The sequence below is a fragment of the Furipterus horrens genome, unplaced genomic scaffold (genome assembly GCF_987537825.1).
Source record: "Furipterus horrens unplaced genomic scaffold, mFurHor1.1.pri manual_scaffold_17, whole genome shotgun sequence".
NCBI lineage: Eukaryota > Metazoa > Chordata > Mammalia > Chiroptera > Furipteridae > Furipterus > Furipterus horrens.
The window spans coordinates 77,890,852-77,897,335 of NW_028327187.1; the positions used below are offsets into that span (position 1 = coordinate 77,890,852).

Below are 6,484 nucleotides of genomic sequence, written 5' to 3' on the forward strand. Positions count from 1 at the left end.
AAGACTATAGGTAGAGAGGTAAACACATAGATCAACAAAACAGCCTGGAGAAGCCAGTAATAAAGTCATACCCCCATGTCCAACTAAATTTTGACAGTTTGAAAGCAATATAATTTTTCAAAAGCAACACATTTTTTCAATCAATAGTGCTGGAATAATTGGAAATTTATAAGTTAAGTTAACCTTTATCTGGCTGGTGTGGCTAAGTTGGTTGGAGAGTAATTCCATAGACCAGATGGGTTTGATCCCTGGTCAGGGTATGTACAAGAAAGCAACCAATCAATGTTTCTCTCTCACACTGATCTCTCTCTCTCTCTCTCTCTCTCTCTCTCTCTCTCTCTCTCTCTCTCCTTTTCTCCCCTCCCTCTCTCTCCTTCCTTCCCTCTCTCTGTACCCCTAAAAAAGCAATAAAATAAATAGCCTTGGGTAAGGATAGAAAAAAAGTTTAACACCTACATTGTATTAGTAAGGGTCAAGAGACGCATAACTAATAGGCTACAGATCTATTGAAAACTATCTATACATCTATCTATCATTCATCTATCTCTCTATCAATCATCTATCTACCTTCTGGCAGCTGGTCTGTGCAGAGAAAAGCGTGTCAGGAGTGGCAACAAAGAGGTTGGCACATTATTTGACTATTTAATTGTCATTGATTTTGAGTCGACATGTTGGAATGATGGGAAACACCACCAGACACAGGAAATAATTGAATTTCCAGCAGTATTGCTGAACACATCAACTGAACAAATTGAATCTGAATTCCATGCTTATGTTCAGGCATAAGAACATCCAATTCATTCTGAATTTTGCATGGAATTGAAGGCATAAAGCAGGCTCAAAATGATGAAAGGGTCCTTCGGAAGATTTGCTCATCTTAGTTCTGTAACTGGCCTCAGAAGTTTCAACAGCAGAAGAAGGTTGTTTGTTGTTGTTGTTGTTGATTTTTTTTTTTTAATTTTGCTACTAGGATTTCAAATCTATCTACTTCAGAAGTAAAATTATGTGCATTTGTTACTTGGTCAGACTGGGAATTGGGTGTTTCTCTGCAGTATGAGTGTAAAAGAAAACAACTGTCTAAACCTCTGTTCTTAAATTCTTGGATTGATCTTAGAGTAACTTACAAGATTTTCTATAGAATAAAACCAAAAGGACTAAGTGGTGCCCTGCAGGAAGTGGGAATAGAATTCTTGGGACGAGAACATTCAGGATTGGATGAGTCTTGGAATACTGCCCTTCTTGCTCAGAAAATAATCAGGGATGGTTGCTTAATGAAAATTGCAAGGTCCTTGAACAAGGTTCCCACTAAGAAGAATCCCAACATCTTGACCAGAAATTTGAATACCAGTTAAGCTGAAGAAACATTGGCCTGCAACAGTAGCATTCAGAATCCCAGCATATGTGATAAGGCATCTAAAAATACAATATATTATCATGAAGGGGTTCAAATGAGGTCAGTTGGTATGAATACTATAAAGGTATAGCAAGATGAGTTGCAACCGAAGAGCAATATAAAAGTGTGTCTTCACAATGTCAAAACCTGTTTATCTCTTTTTAATACTCAGTCCTCTACTTGTCTGGGGCAATCAGTGTCCTAGCTTCAATACATCTACGCAGAAGCAAATGAAAAATGAACATCATACATTTAATACCAAATCTAAGTCTTCAACAATTGGTTCAGAACTGGTGCTTGTTTCAACTGCCATTTCAGCTGTTAATCATGTTTCTGATATGGAAATGAGTTCTGCTCTTTACTGTTTATCCATGTTGGCTGACTACAAGGATGTAGCTTTATTGCCAGCACCTTAGCCTGAGCTAAATATAGATTGTATGCCTCCAATTACTGACTCAAACTTAGCTACTTCTTTTAATTCTGGAGAAAAATTAATGGCTCTAAAAGAATCTGAAATGCTAAGTTATGAAAACTGTGAAGGCACAGAAGAAACTTCTCAAAAATCCGAGACCTCTAAACCAGTTCTTTATATGAGTCCACATACTACTATTTATAATGTAAAAGAAGTCAAAGAGCCAAGTTCAGATGTTTTAACTTTAAATTACTTAAGTATTAATTAAGTAGTTTCAACAGTGTTAAGGCCAGTATGTCTTATCCTTGTTTTAGAGAAACATCTTTTCGGTGGTACTAAAAGGAATCCATGGAGTCCCTGAGCTTTCTCCCTAGCGAAAAAAAACAGACCTTCACTGTTCATGAAGAAAAATTTACATCATCTGATGGCTCCCCAAGGGGAAGTTCTTCTCAGAAGGTTATTTCCTCTATCTTAACTTCTACAGTGAACCTACAAGAGCCTTGGAAGAGTGGGGAAATTACACTTCCATTATGCAAGTGTGGCCAAAGATCTAAGACTTGTTTCTAATAAAGGACCGAAAAATGGCAAAGTTTTCTATTTTTGCCCTATTGGGAAATACCAAGAAAACAGAAAATGTTGTTTTTATTTCAAATGGAAACAAACAATTCAAAATGAGAGGGCCAACAGCATAATTTGGCCTTATTCCTCAGGAGAACTCACTTTTAGTTCTCCAGGAACAAGCCATGTTTGTGACCAAAATGTAAATGTTTCTACCAAAAACTCATTGAGACTCACATTCAATGAGGAATTGATAAACTTCCTTCATATCTAAATTATATTTTTACTTTAATGTGACTTTTAGTGTAGTAAAGAGAAAAAAGTATGTAGGGCTACAAGTTACAAGGACAGCATATTTGAGCTCTGTAGACTGCACTGGGGCTTTTAAACACACACATACATACTGAAAATAGAGAAAAAATAAATTTCATAGGCTTCTAATTTCACTCAGCAGTTATATAACTCTTGTCTTCTGTTCATGTATAAATCTTGATTATTCCTTGAATTTCCAAACATTGAGTATTCTTACACTATTTTATTTATATTTCATATATTGACATTTGCCAAATTTATCATACATTTTTGAAGAATTACAAATGAAATATTTTGTAAACTGCATTTATTAGATTAAATCTAATAAGCAATAGTAGTAATGATTTCTTTTTTTTTACAGAAACAAATTTTAAACTATTTCATGTTATTTGAATAAGAATATGACATAAAAATCCCTGTCCTATTTTTCAGGTAGATACTTCTTTGAGAATTATGATAATCTGACTTTTTATGTTTCTAAAAACTTTTATAAGTTGTTTAGTTTTATTTAAATGCTTGAAGACTGGCTTATTTGTATATTAACATATCAAAAAAATTATTCAGCTAAGAACTGAACACCAACAGGTCAGAAATTGGGTTTAGAAACTGCTTCTATACTACATGTTCAAAAATTCTTCATCAGTTGATGGTATTCTTTTTGTATTACCAAATTATAGTAGCATTCACACTAATGCAGAGAAATTTACTGAAAATATTTTATTTCAGAATTCAACCTCTGATGTTATAACCACAGGGTATTTTAAATCAATAGTTTATAAGAATACTATTATATTTTTATCACATCTTCATAATCTTGTGGTATCTACAGTCTTTGTTTTATAGATTCTGTGATAATTAATGAAATGAATTTAAATAGTTTCCAATTCTTTCTTCCTTAGTTCATTTCTTTTTATCTTTCCAGTGACAGTCTTTGGTAGCTCTTGAACAAATTCTACATGTTGGTATCAAGAGAAGAAAATTAGCACAGGAGTTTTCATTTCTAGACAAAGTCAATTATATAGCAATCCTATTATGAACCCTAGATAGAGAATTAAGACACACATTGAGGTGGGATTTTGGTAAAAACCAGAAAGAGAGAGGGATGAGTAGTGTTGAGAATTTTCTTGATATTAAATATTTTACTACAAGTCTGGTGAGCCACATGACCCGACAAATTCTGTTTAAGAATTTCATTTTAATCTCAAAGCTTTGTATTCTTATCTTTGTCATTACTTCAGGTTAGAACATTTGGTGTAGCATATTTGAGGAGAATGTTCATTAAAACAGAAAAAAAAAACAACAGCTGAAGTTTCCCAGAACACTAATCAAATATTCATCATAATTAGAATACCTACCTTTCTAGGATACTTGTAAGGTGCTGTAGTTTTTTTCTCTTTTTACATACTCCTGAATCTCCTTTTTCAGTTGTTCTTGGCCATGGGACTTGTAATTGGGGTTCAGAACAATAAAAGCCTTTACTACCTAAAATTATATATATAATCTATTTGGAAAATGTCCAACCATTGTTAATATAATGAGAATGGTTTGTGTGACATTGATCTAATCTGGCAGCCAAGAAGAGTGAACTGGAATGCATATGCATGAACAATGACAACTTCACTGTACTAGTCAGTGGGGGCAGTAGACACAGTTGAGTGAACATGTGTACTGTGTGACCATTGCATTCAAAATGAGCAAAGAGAGCAAAAAATCTGCATCAAATTTTGCATTAAGCTTGAACATTCCTGCACAGAAACTATTTAGATAATTCAGAAGACTGAAGCTATGGGTAACTGGTGATTGGTAGCTTCATCATGACAATGTACTTACTCACACATCACATCTTGTGCAGAGTTTTTTGGCAAAACATCAAATCACCCAGGTGACTCAGCCCCACAACAGCCCAGATATGGTGCCCTGTGACTTCTGGCTTTTCCCAAAACTAAAATCACCTTTGAAAGGGAAGAGATTTCAGACTCTTAATAAGAGTCATGAAAGTACAACAGGGCAACTGATGGTGACTGGGAGAACTGTGTGAGGTCCTGAGGTTCCTTCTTTGAAGGATACTGAGGCATCATTGTCCTATGTACAACGTTTTGTATACCTTGTATCTTGTTCAATAAATGTCTCTATTTTTCATATTACATGGCTGGATACCTTCATGACAGACATATATGTATCCCATCTACCATATGGAAACTGGAGACCCAGGAAAGCCAGTGGTTATTTATGACCTAAGGCCAAAGGCCTGAGAACCAAGACAACCTATGGTTTAAATCCTGGTCCAAGGACAGAAGACCAATGTCTCAGCTCAATCAGGTAAGCAGAAAGAAAAAAGAGTGAATTTCTCTTTCCTCTGTCTTTTGTTCTATTCAGGCCTTCAGTGGATTGGAAAATGCACACCCCATGTTGAGGAGAGCAATCTACCGAGTCTACTAATCTTATCTGAAAATACTATCAAAGTCACACTCAGAATAGTGTTTAATCTGGGCACCTTGTGGCAAAATCAAGTTGGCACATAAAAATAACCATCAAAAATCTCCAAAAAGACAATAACAAGGTCATAATTCCACCTAACATTATATAACTATCATGCATACAAATGAAGACACTAATGCCTTTCTGAGAACAAGACACAAAGTTCTTGAGTAATGTTTCCTTTTCTCCTTGATATCCCATCATATTAATACTATGATATAAAATTAATACTTAAATACTGTAATATAAAGTTAATACATCTTATGTTACATCATAAGAGAGGAAAGAAGATATATACATAAAAATATACACATGCATAAACATATCGTAGGAGAAAATACCCATGACAATTATAATCCTTGTTTCTATAACTGGTCACATGGTTGTAGCTGGTATTTATAACTACCTTCTTCCATTACCCTCTGAATATTCCCTTTGACTTAAGCAAGCACTTTTTTATACTTGGTGAGGTGACCAAAACTTCATTCCTGAAAGGTCTGGGCCATTAGTAGTTCTGCATGGGTTAGGTTGTTGTAGTTTTCCACTGTCTTTTATCACAGGGCATGATCATATTAAGAGATGTCCTAAGGGATCTCTCAAATTCCAAACATACACTTTTTTAACTCCATTGTAGAGTATCAGTCCACTTTCCCTTGTTAGTCAAGATCAGTCACCCCAATCAACACCATAACTCTCTCCTTTGCTTGTTGACTCAGAAGCTTGAGGATACCATAGTGGCTGGATAGTGGTCTTAATTTCAAGTTAATGGAATCATTGTTGTGTCTCTTGGTGAAAACAGCCTTCTCTTTTGAACAAAAACTTCTAGTCCAAAGGAATATAATATTATGGGGACAAGGAACAAAAATTTAGCTAGTGTGTAACTAGGAGTAATAGGAAGTGGTGTAGCTCCCATTTTTACCCCTTTACTCTTGAACCCATGAATCCTTGCTGTGGGAGAAATGGCACTAAGTATTACACGCTGATTAAGAGCACGTAAAACCTTCTGCATAATCTTGCCCTCTTCAAAGGATTGCCACCTAACTATAACTGTAACTGAATCTTCAAAAGACCATTCCGCTATTCTATAAAGCCAGCTACTTCAGAATGGTGGAGAACATGGTAAGACCAGTAAATTCCATAAGTGTGAGCCCATTACCATACTTCTTTTCCTACAAAATGACTTCCTTGAGCAGAAGCAATATTGTATGGAATACCATGGTGATGTAGAAAGTGTTCTGTAAGTCCACAGATGGTTGTTTTCTCAGAAAAATTGTGTACAGGGAATGCAAATCCATATCTAAAGTGTTTATTCCAGAAGGAATAAAATATTC

General features: G+C 35.1%; 1 pseudogene; it reads left to right on the forward strand.

Moving 5' to 3' along the window:
• Positions 1–235: 235 nt before the first annotated feature.
• Positions 236–2,637, forward strand: LOC149991336 (ERI1 exoribonuclease 2 pseudogene; annotated as a pseudogene).
• Positions 2,638–6,484: the final 3,847 nt, after the last annotated feature.